The sequence below is a fragment of the Natrix helvetica genome, assembly GCF_964273705.1.
Source record: "Natrix helvetica genome assembly, chromosome: 4".
NCBI lineage: Eukaryota > Metazoa > Chordata > Lepidosauria > Squamata > Natricidae > Natrix > Natrix helvetica.
This window is the reverse complement of record NC_138550.1, coordinates 61,797,024-61,809,382: the sequence shown is the minus strand read 5'-3', so window position 1 is coordinate 61,809,382 and position 12,359 is coordinate 61,797,024.

Genomic DNA, 12,359 nt, shown 5'->3' with positions numbered 1-12,359 from the left:
TAGTTTGAAATGGTTACAGTATAAATTATTGCTGGTGGAATAAAGGTTACAGTATACTATGGCTGGTACAATACCTTAAAATAGTTATAGTATAAATTATTGCTGGTGGAATACTTAACAATGGTTTTTAAGGATTTTTTTTATTTATAGAATATCTTTTTTAAATTATTGTTTGGGAATTTTTCTGTTTTAATTGTTTATAAAATATATTTACTACAAGAAATGTTATTCCTTTTTGCAAATGTTTTCTTTGTGATGCAATATGTTGCTTAGAAGTGTTCAGACCAGGTGTATGTATCTCAAAGTGGCTGCTTTTCTATGGGCAGGCCAGGTTGATGCAAGGCAGCTTTGCAAGATTTTGTGGGTTTCACCCTCGTTTATGTAATTCTGAGGTGGTTGATGGTTCTGTGAGCTTCCTGGCACTGTCCTTTATAATTTCCCACAATGCCTTGATGGTTTTTATTCCAGTGGCTTTGTCTTTCCTGTCCTTAGGGTTAGGGGGGAAAAAACTGGTTTCATTTGCAGTCTTGGGGGGGGGACAAAAAGGAGAAAGAGGGAGGAGGTGGGGGAAAGTGGGATTCTTGCTGCTTTCTGAGCTTGGTGGGTTTTTTTACAGACATTTAACTACCAAACTAGGTAACATCATCAATGCTAGATGGGGTTGTGGGGAAAGGAGGAGGAGGAGGAGGAGGAGAAGTCGAAGGACAAAAAGGAAAAAGATAAGGAGGAAGAGGACTGTGGGGTCCTTTGGTGTTCTCTGAACTTGGTGGTTTTTAATTATTTTTAGGGAATTTTTATTTATTTATTGTTTATAGAATATTTATTACAAGAAATGTTATTCCTTTTTGCAAATGTTTTATTTGTGATGCAATATGTTGCTTTTAAGTGTACAGGTTGGTGTATGGTATGTGTCTCAAAGTGGCTTCTTTTCTATGGGCAGGCCAGGTTGGTGCAAGGCAGCTTTGCCAGATTTTGTGTTTCTGTGTGATACCTGGTTCTTTAGGTAATTGTGAGGTGATTGCTGGTTCTGTGAGCTTCCTGGTACTGTCCTTTATAATTTCCCACAATGCCTTGATGGTTTTTATTCCAGTGGCTTTGTCTTTCCTGTTCTTAGGGTTAGGGAAAAAAACTGGTTTCATCTGCAGTCTTTTGGGGGAAAATTTGTGTGTGTGTGTGTGTGTGTGTGTGTGTGTGTTTTCCTGGCACTGTCATAGTTTGTGTGTGTGGGTATGTAATGTCCCGCAGTTATCTACACATTAATAATGATCAAGTACTAACAATATTTCCTTATACATTTTAGTGACCTTTCCTTTCATAATTGGTGTTTTCTTTCATACTTTTAGATTTCTAATTGCTGTTTCTGTTAGTTAGCAATTGATAAAACAAATTCCACGTGAAAAAGTATTCAAAGCCTTCTTAGTTTTAATTGTCAATTTATTCATTCTTGCACATTCTAATATTTATTCATTTTCATATCTTTGTTTTTTCCACTGTTGTGCAAACACAATTCCAACAGCTGTTAACATGTGTAAAATTAAATATGTATTTATTCCCTTTGAAATACAAGTAGTAAGTAGTAAGCTACTTACCTTCTGTAAGTAGCTCTTTTATTGTTTTGTGTACTTATTTTAATCTTATTTAAGTAGTAAGTGCCCAAAATAATAAATTTCCTTTTTTATATCTTCTTTTTGTAGATCATTCATTGGGGCAAAAAATTCAGTGACATTGTTTTGGCCACTCCAACCCGGTCACATGACCGGCAAGCCACTCCCACCTGGTCACATGGCCGGCAAGCCACTCCCACCCAGTCACATGGCTGGCAAGCCACTCCCACCCGGTCACATGGCTGGCAAGCCACTCCCACAAAGGAGGCCACACCCACAGAGTAGGTTCCAAAAAATTTTGAAACCCACCACTGGCTCCTGGGGATTGGAGAGAGCAAAAATGTGACGTGTGGGAGGTTTGGGAGGCAAAAAACGGGCCTGTTTTTCACAAAACAGGGCCATTTTTTGCAAAAATGGGGTGTGTAAAGGGTTTGGGGGGACCTGTAGAGTGCTCCTGTGGGGCTGAGGAGGGAAAAAACACCCCCTTTTGTGAAAAATGGGCCCTTTTCACTTATTTTTGTCCTCCCCAGCCCTTAGGAGCTCTCTACAGGCTTCCCAAACCCTCTGAGTCTCCATTTTTGCAAAAAATGGGATGCACAAGGTGGGGTTTCGGAAGGCCAAAAATGCTGTTTTCAGTGTATAAGACACACCCAGATTTTCACTCTCTTTTTGGGGGGAAAAGGTGTGTCTTATATTCCAAAAAATACACTAGTTGCAAATTCTTTTCTTAAAAAAATCTTTTGGAGTAGTGGTTAAAACAGAGACATAGAAAGGGAATTCCTACATCTTCAGTGAAAAGTATAAAATATTTTGAATCAACCTGTTGGAACAAAATCCTATTGAAAAGCAAATTGCATTTACTATTTATTTGTTCTTTTCAGAGCCTTACCTGCTACATATGTGAAGCAGTTCTTTCATTCAAGGAACACATTCCAAAGATTTGCACTCAATGTGTAGTTTTCAATGGTACTACATCTATATGAAATATATAAGATTCTGTAATTGGGGCCAGTATTCTTCAAAATCTTCATAAATGATTTACATCAGGGGTTAGAAGGGGAGGTCATCAAATTTGCAGACAACATCAAATTTGGGAGAAATGTTAACATTTGGGAAACCAGACTCAAGATTCAGAAGAATCTTGAAAGACTTGTGCATTGGGTCCTAGCCAACAGGATGCAGTTCAGTGATGAAAAGGTTTTTCTGTATTAAGATAGGAAAAACAAAATGACAGGTATAGAATAGGTGGTACCTGGCTCAATTATAGTAACTGTGAGAAGCAGGGACGTGCGGTCATTGGAGGCAGGGGAGGCAGAGCCTCCCCTCTCATCATGAAATAATAATATATAAAATAATAATATCCACGAGGGAGTTTCATATATATAAGAGGAAGAGGAACTCAGGCGGGCGAAAGGAAGCGCTTTAGTCAGCGGGGTGTGGGGGAGAGGAGGGGAGATTGCCTGAGCATTCTCTCCTCTCCCCCACACCCTGCTGACTAAAGCGCTTCCTTTTGCCCGCCTGAGCTCTTCCTCGGGCGAAAGAAAGCGCTTTAGTCAGTGGGGTGTCGGGGGAGAGGAGAGAATGCTCAGGCATTCTCTCCTCCTCTCCCCCGACACCCTGCTGATTAAAGCACTTTCTTTCGCCCGCCTGAGCTCTTCTGCGGGCGAAAGAAAGCGCTTTAGTCAGTGGGGTGTCAGGGGAGAGGAGGAGAGATTCTATCCTCTTCCTTGACACCTCACTGACTAAAGCACTTTCTTTCGCCCGCGGAAGAGCTCAGGCGGGCGAAAGAAAGCGCTTTAGTCATTGGGGTGTCAGGGGAGAGGAGGAGAGATTCTATCCTCTCCCCTGACACCTCACTGACTAAAGCACTTTCTTTCGCCCATGGAAGAGCTCAGGCGGGCGAAAGAAAGCGCTTTAGTCAGTGGGGTGTCAGGGGAGAGGAGGAGAGATTCTATCCTCTCCCCTGACACCTCACTGACTAAAGCGCTTTCTTTCGCCCGCGGCACAGCTCAGGCAGGTGGACGCTCAGAGCCCCTGGAGCCCGTGATCCCTCAGAGCTCCTTTTGTCCCATCTGGCAGGCGCCACCCGCCCGGGAAGCAGCTGAGCTGGGAAGTCCCAACTGGCAGTTTCGCTTCCAGAGCGGGTGGTGCTGGCGCCAGTGGGCTCCTCTGGGCTCCCGCCTTCCCAAAGTGTGTCCCTGTTTTTGCGGAAAGCAAAAGAATGGAGAAGAAACGGGGAAGCTTCGGGTGGGAAATGAGGCCATGGAAGAGAGTTTTGCCCTTTGCTGGTGAACATGGATCGGTCTTGCGCCCATCCTGGAGAGATCCCACCCTGGGCTGGCTTTCAGAGACGTGAAAGGCTCTTTCCTCAGGCAGGCAACTTTTCCAATGAAATAGATCGAGACAGGAAGATCATTTTATTACATTTGAACATTTTGACTAAAACGGATTCTCTCATTCAAGGAGGGAACCCAAAGACCATCTTTCCATCCCTTTTATCAAAGAAAATGCCATTGAACAGGGCAAAAATAACTCCTCCTTTGCCCTGGAAATCAGGGCAAAGAAATGGAATTAAACACTATAATCCAACTTCTCTTTGTTTGTGTGTGTGTGTTTGTGTGTTTGAGAGGGGGGAGGGGGGAGAGAGGGAGGAAGGAGGGGAAGGTTAAAAAAAAAGAAGGAAGAAAACTTATTTAAATAAGTTTAAAGCTGTTGCTTTAAATCGGAACTGAGTGTGCCTGGCTGTGGAATTCTGGGAGTTGAAATCCACAAGTCTAAAAAAATTGCTGCCTCACTAGCCATAAACTTCACCGCACGTCACTGGTGAGAAGTGTCTAAGTAGTATGGATATTAAGTATGATATGATCTAGAGCAGGGGTTCCCAACCCCTGGGCTGTGACACACTACTAGACCATTACCTATTTGCCACTGGGCCATGGGCCGATACACATGCCATGCACGCACCACTTGACTCATGTGAGTAGCAGGCCAGTGCGCATATATACAAACACAGCTCAATTTATGCAAGCAGCAAGTTGTCACAAACCCACATGCACACTAGCCTGCTACTTGCACAAGCTGAGCTGTGTGCACACATATGAATGCTGGCCCACCGCTTGTGGAGCCCAGTTCCCCTCTCCCCCTTCAACCGGGCCACCAAGTCACCAAAGTTGGGGATTGTTGATCTAGAGCAATCCTACTACTTACATATGAGGCAGGAGTGTGCTGCAGCTGCCAAAAAAGTCAATGCAGTCACAGGCTGCATCAACAAAGGGATAGCATCAAGATCATCTTGATGCTATTCCAGTATCAACAGTACCACTTTATACTGCGCAAGTGAAGCCATTCTGGAATACTGCATCCAATTCCTATTACTAAGATATAAAAAGATGCTGTGACCCTAGAAAAAGTACAGAGAGAGCAACACAGATGATAAGGAGTCTGAAGGCTAAATCATATGATGAACATTAAGGGAGTTACATATATCTAACCTAACCACTAAACTTAAGAGAAGGTTTAGGGGTGATGTGATAGCTATCCTATAGCTATTATGGGGCTGTCATAGAGGAGAGGGGGTCAATTTTCCAAAACACCTGAGGGCAGACAAAAAGCAAGAGATTTAAACTTTAAAGAGACTTTAAAGAGAGATCTCTCCCTGTCCCACAAAGGGCAAAGGAGTCCCAGAGGGCCAGTGCAATGGTGGTTTCCTACTGGTTCAGACCGGTTTGGACGAACTGGTAGTGGTTTGGCGGCCTGGGTCTCTGGGACCGGAAGAAACCCAAGCCTGCTACGCCTCTGAACCAGTTCTCCAGGCAGCACCATAGGCACCGCCCTCTTGTTTTTCACTTATGCACATGCACAGAACAATTTTAATTGCACTACGCATGCGCTCACAACACGCAATAAGCGTGCATGTAGCACACCCATGAGCGAACTGGCAGTAGTACCTGCCGGAACCCAACCCTGGGCCAGTGAAGTGGGTGTCAGCCCTGAAGCCATGTTTGGTCAGACTTCCGAGGGCTGCTACAGTGGGAACAAGAGAGCAAAGAAGGGAGTAAATCATAACAACATTCTTTCAAATGAGATCAAGGTTCAGCTGCTGGCACCTGGAGGGGAGTGAACAAATGTTGGTGGCAGTTGAGAAAGGGGGTTGATAGGGCCATGTGATGTGTATGTCACTGGACAGGGCAGGGTGTGAGAACTAGTGTGGATGGGGGGAAATGTGGGCTTTCAGATTCGGGTTTTCCCCAGATGTGCCAATATGATTTCTCAAATAAAATCTTACTTTGATGTACTTTGTCTCGGAGTTCTGAATTGCAATGAGGAGTTAGTTGGAAAGCTGACATTAATTCGAATCACTTTTTAAAGAAGAAAAAATTCCAGCAGCTTCCTGTAAAGTGGTGCCCCTATCTGGGGTCCCAAGCCCCAGCTGCACCCTGATCTACCAGGGAGCACAAAGACTTGGGGAAGATAGAGCAAAGAATGGAGACCTCTGAGGGAGCCACCAGGTACGTTTCAGAAGATGTTTGTTGGGCCATCTGCTCACCGTCTCTGAGCCCTTGCATCACCTCCTGGCTAAAAATGCTAAATGGACCTGGGGCCGAGTCGAGGCCGCCACATTTGCCGGAGTAAAACGCCTGCTCACGACCGACTCCCTGCTGGTCCAGTACAGCCAAACCCTACCACTAGTTTTGACATGCGACGCTTCTCCTTTTGGCGTTGGTGCTGTCCTCAGCCACCGCATGCCCAACGTCGCGGAAGCCCCCATTGCATTCTACTCGTGAACCTTGTCTCCCGCTGAACGGAACTATAGCCAACTGGACAGAGAGGATTTGGCTGCAGTAGTGGGAGTCAAGTGTTTTCATGAGTACCTCTACGGCCGCGATTTGAACTTGTGACGGACCACAAACCATTGCTGGGGCTGCTGGCTGGGGACCGACCCACCCCGGTTTCCCTGTCTCCGCGCATGACCAGGTGGACTGTTTTTCTGGCTCATCCACCGCCCAGGCTCCACGTTGGAACACGCCGACGCTTTAAGCTGCTGTCCCCTACCAGAATTGTTGGCCGACCCCATTCCTGAGACACCGGTCCTTTTGATTGACTGCCTGGACTCTGGACCTGTCTCTTCCACTGACGTTGCCCGCTTTTCCGCGAAGGACAATGTAATCAAGCAGGTTTTTAACTGGGTGTGGAGGGGGTGGCCCAAGGGGCATGTTGGGGCCGATTTTAAAATGTATTTTACGAATTGTGATGCGCTGTTGGTTATCAAGGGCTGTTTACTGTGGGGGGACCGGGTGGTTGTTCCAAACAAACTGCGACAGACAGTATTGGAGGCATTACATGTGGGGCATCCTGGCATCGTCAGGATGAAGGCATTGGCTAGGAGCTACGTCTGGTGGCCTAACATGGACAGGGAGATAGAAGAGTGGGTGGCTACCTGCGCTCCGTGTCAGGAATCCAGACCAGCTCCCCCAGAGGCGCCCGCTAAGGAGTGGGAGCGCCCTCAGGCACCCTGGTCTAGGGTGCACATAGATTTTACAGGCCCCATTCATGGCCAAACGTTCCTAATAGTTGTAGACGCATATTCGAAATGGCTAGAGGTAGCCCTGATGACCTCTACCACGGCAGAGGCGGTCATCAAGGTGCTACGGAGACTTTTCTCCACACATCACCAGGCCTTGCTCTTACTTACTAGAGCTGGAGGATGGTAGAAATTGGAGGAGGCACATTGTCCAACTCCGTGGTCACCTCTCCCACTCCAATCTTAGAGTACCAGACGAAACTCTAAAACCAAACAGCCACGGCCCTACCCAAAAGGAGCAAACATTCACTCCTCTCACAGACTACTCAAACCCGAGATATCCAGTAGACTTATCTGAGTTTGTTGCAAGCCCACAGCAAGCCCCAAGTGAACAAACTCAAAGGACTCCAGCTGTGGCCTGGGGTAAGTTCCAGCAGCTTCCACAAAGCGGAGCTGGAGAGCACACAGGTCCATCCGACCTGCCTGAAGAGCCGGTTCCAAATGAACTGCGCAGGTCTGCCAGGGTGAAACAAAGACCCGCCTACCTAAAAGACTATGCCACAAATTGGAACACTCCAACCAAGAGGGGAGGGGTGTTAGATATTAACACAGGCTATTGTGGTTTCCACTCCAGTCCTCTGTTTAGGCAGGAACAGAGGTTCAATCTGATTGGTTGAGAGGTCTGACAGCTCCCTATAAAAGGAGAGCTGTCAGACCTAACAGTTGCTGGATTGTACATACTTGACTGTTGAATAAAGAGCTGTTGTTGCATTAAACCCGAGTGTGCCTTCTCATTGCCCTATCTAACAGTTTAAGTCTAAAATTTCCTCAGCACAGTGTATAGGGAGAATTATAGATTTTGATTTTAAGAAAAATGCCACATTTTACATCCCATAAGCCAATTTTACATCCCAAGAAATGTACTGGAATCTATATCACATACCATAAATTAAGCTTTTACCCTGAAATGTAAATTGAGGCATAACATGGAAAAAAGCAAATGTAACCATATTCCTTCTTTCTTTAGAAAACAAAGCCCTGGTAGTTTCCATGTATTATGTCTTAACAGAACTCTCTAAAACTCTTTGACTCTAACCTATTTGCTTGAATTATCTTAACTTTCAAAGTCAATATTTATACTATAGAAATGTTTTTCCCAGTTCCTTAAGGGACTTCCTAATATCAAATCAATAGCCTAACTAGGATAAGACATATTTGAGGATCACAAGGGGTGGGTCTTCTTTGCTGTGGCCCCCACCTTATGGAATATTCTCCTCCCAGAAATTAGGTTAGCTCCATCCACTTTAATGTTCCAGAAGCCCTTCAGGACCTTTTTGCGCCATCAAAAGTTGAGGGTGGGGGGTCCCAGGGAACCATAGATTTGTTTAGATGGCTCCACTCACTCTGTCTCTGCTTGGAGTTTGTATATTTTGAGTTTTGATTTATATTTTAATGTGTTTTTTTATTTTAGGTGTGTGTATTATTTTTACTAAGAGTCGCTTCTTGATGATTATCTATATCAATTTGATGAATTAATAAACAAATATTACACCGTGCTTCCCGGAAAATAAAACCTGTTCCAAAAATAAGACCTGGCATGATTTCTAAGTGTGCACCTAATATAAGCCATACTCCCAAAATAAGCCCTAATGAAGATCTTCTTAAGCGCAGAGGGATGGTTGTGGCCAGCACAGGAGGCGGCAAGTGCACAGGGGCCGATGGTGTCAAGTAGCAGCTGTGGGCAAGAAGATAGACAGTGGGATGTGGGCAAGCACAACAAATGTATAAATTGCCCAAACACAGTTAGACCCAAGAGCAGAAAATAAAACACTAAAGTATAAGTAACTAAAGGGAGGGTGTTTTGCCTTGTATACTGATTCAGAAGCCCATATAAATTGAAGGCCTGAATCGAAGCTGTAATCACACACACACACACACACACACACACACACACACATACAGGCCAAGGAGGGGGTAATGAAGCTAGAGGAGGAAACATATCCCTCCACCCTCTGGGCCAGGAACCACCAATGGCCACCCATCCAACCATCTGTCTCCTCACAAACATGGGCAGAAATCCCTAAGGCAGTGCATAGCACGGCAGTTCCTTCCCTTCCCCGGTCACCTCATGGAGGTTCAGCCCCTTCCCTCCCCACTGACTCCAGCTGCCAGGTCTTGGCACCAAGCACCACCTGTGCATGTGAGGGGACATGCCAGGAGTGAAATGTAAAAAAAAATGCTTTAAAAGTTTTTAAAAGTTTCAACAATTAGCTGTGCATGATCATGGAAACTTTTCTTAAACTTTTTTAGCATTTTTTTCACTACCTATTCACCAGAACTGGCAGTAAAATGCTTTTAAAAAGTTTTTAAAAAGTTCCTATGATCAGCTGTATTGGAACTTTTTTAGGATTTTTTTTACTACCTATCAGCTATGCAACAATCAGCTGTGCCTACTTGATGCAGGGGCCATTTTGTGTGAAGTCCAGCTGCTTTTGCATTGTGTGTGAGTCAGTTGTGCAGCCATGCCCACCAGGTCACATAACCACCAAACTACGCCCACCAAGTCACATGAGAGGGGTCCTTGGTGAGGTTGCCTGGTGCCATGGGCAGGGCCAGAAGGTGCCTCTCTCCAAGTGCCTGTAATTGTTTCCAGTGCACTCTCACCAGTCCCAGCCCTGCCCATGGCACCAGGCAACCAGGGGTGGGTTCTTACTGGTTCGGACCGGTTCAGCTGAACTGATAGTGATATGCCGGCATGGGTCACAGAACTGGTAGTGACCACTGGCTGGCCACACCCACGAACTGGCCCACCTGCTCGGACGCTCACCCTATATTGCCTTCACTATATGCATCCACTGCCTTCTCCTGCCTACACACACAGATAAGCATTGCGGCAGGGATGGGGGCAGAGGGTGGCGGCAGAAGAAGAGGGCAGTGGGAGGAGACCGCAGTGGCTGCCAAAGGAGCAGGAGCAGTGGGCAGTGCCCCCATCCCAGTAGCAGGAGTGGGGGGGCATCCCAGAACTTCTGGGTGTCAGCCTCATCGTCCACAATGTCTGAGGCTGCGACATGAGTACGCTGGGTTCCTACCATCATCTGGCTAATCTTTGTTGCCCCTGCTGGAGCCCCTGAACTGCTAGAGCCTTGTCTGTCTCTCTGTTTGGCTCCGCATTGGAGCTCAGCCAAGCAGCTGAGGCGATGGCTGCTATTATCAGCAAGCCAGGAAGCATGATTCAATGTAATCAAGGTTTACAGAGGTGGCGATTATCAGTGACGTTCTCTGGGGCGTCTTAAACTGCCAAAATGAAATATCTTTAATTGATGGAGGAGCAGACCAGTGGGGAGGGGGTTGCTGGAGAAGTCTTTGATTTTATGCATTCCAATAGAGGAGGGAAAGTGAAAATGTGGGAGGGATTGGCCACTGGATGCTGGGTGGGGCACAAGGAATTGGCTTATAAGGTGGAGGGGAGCATGTAGCAGCAGCTCCAACAATATTTCATTTTTGCAAGAATTTGGTGATCAGTTAGTACCAGGGTGATGAAGAAGCATTTAAAGCAGGATTGGTGTTTTGTTTTTTTATTGTTTCATAAGAACCTTGACAGTTTGTTGGAGCTCACTTTACTTATGATGGCTGAAGGCACTGTCTTGGGACTGGAGGCAGCAGATTTGGAGGCATCTGGTAACACCACGGAGACAACTGTGGTAGAGGCTGGAACAGCAGAGGAGGTGGTGAAGGATGTACGTCCAAAGGAATGCCCGGCTGCATGGCATGTTCCATGTGAAGATCCTGGGCAATTGGCTGAGGGTAGGGAGGGAGGAGAATCATGGTGGCTGGGATCTTTGGATGTTGGGAACTCTTGGGGGTTACCTGCCTCAGGACCTTTGCTAATACCTTCAGGAACATATTTTTCTCAATGGAGAGAAAGGCATATTTCAGATGACGACAACTGGAGCTACTCCACAACAGTGGGCAACCAAACTATTGAGGTTTTACAAGAAATGTTTGGGGTTGTGGGGTTTGGAGGCACAGTTCAGAGTAGTGGCTGACATAATACACCCCCAGATTTTTGTCCTCCTCCTGAATCTAGCCAATTGAGAGGGGGTCCCACAAGGGAATTGTTTGTTTTTTTGTTTGTTTTATTGGATTTATAATTCTGGTCACCAGGAACAGGTGTAAGAAAGTATGAAGGTGCAGGGCCTATGAGAGCAGCTATCCATTGACCATCCACGAAACCTGTATGGGCTAGTCAGGATACCCATGAGTAGGGGTTTGCTGGAGACCCAGGAATTATGATGCCAGGATGCTGGCATCCTCCTGCATTAAGAGCAACCTTTAATGGGATTTTGGGGGATGCGGCTTTGTTTATCGGACAAGTCTTAAACCACATGACAGGTTGGGCACCAGTACACCTCCCAATGGGACCAAATGATGACTAACAGTAGTGATGGAGGATGAGGCAGCGGAATGGGTGGCCATGGCAACCACATGGCAGAGCTGGAGGACCTAGGCCTATTCCTAATGACATTGCAGGAAAGGTTTGAGGATGTGACTCGGTCGTTACAAGTGGAGGGGGACCTGTTGGTTGTCAAGCAGAGAGGCAGGCTAGTCAAGGAGTACATTCAAGATTTCAGACGTGGGAAGAGAGCAGGCGCGGACGTCGTGGGCAAGCTTTTTTTGAGCTTGTCGAACCACTAGACCATAGAGGCGTTTTTTTTAAAGATCATAAACGCCTTGGAAACTCCGAAATTCTTAGGAATCTAGGAGAGAGAGTAGTGCTGCGGGGTTGACCTCTTGCAGCTCCCCAGAAGGATTTATAGCCTCTGGGGTGTGGGCGAGTAGAGCCCCCCTTTGCAGACGCTTCAAACTCCGGTCTGGTGGAATCCTCTGCCAAGCGGCGGAGCAAGACGCCGTAAATAACAACGTTTTAACTCCAAGCAACTCAGAAGGAAACATTTGCAAGTATTTTAAGTCTTAAGTTTGAAAAACTTTGTTAAAGAACGCTATGATTCAACTTGAAAGGTGTGGGCTTAGAACAAAGGATTCGGAACAAAGGCTTCAAAATGGCATTAATTTACAGCTGAATACCCAAGGAAAACGAAAGTTAATTGAATGGTGACAGCTAGAGGCGGCTGAAAGAATTATTAACAACTTTAAAGTTAGTTTATACAATTTGATCTATTTGGAGGAGTATTTTGTGAGAAAGTTGTGTTTTTTGTTAAACATGGCAACAGAAC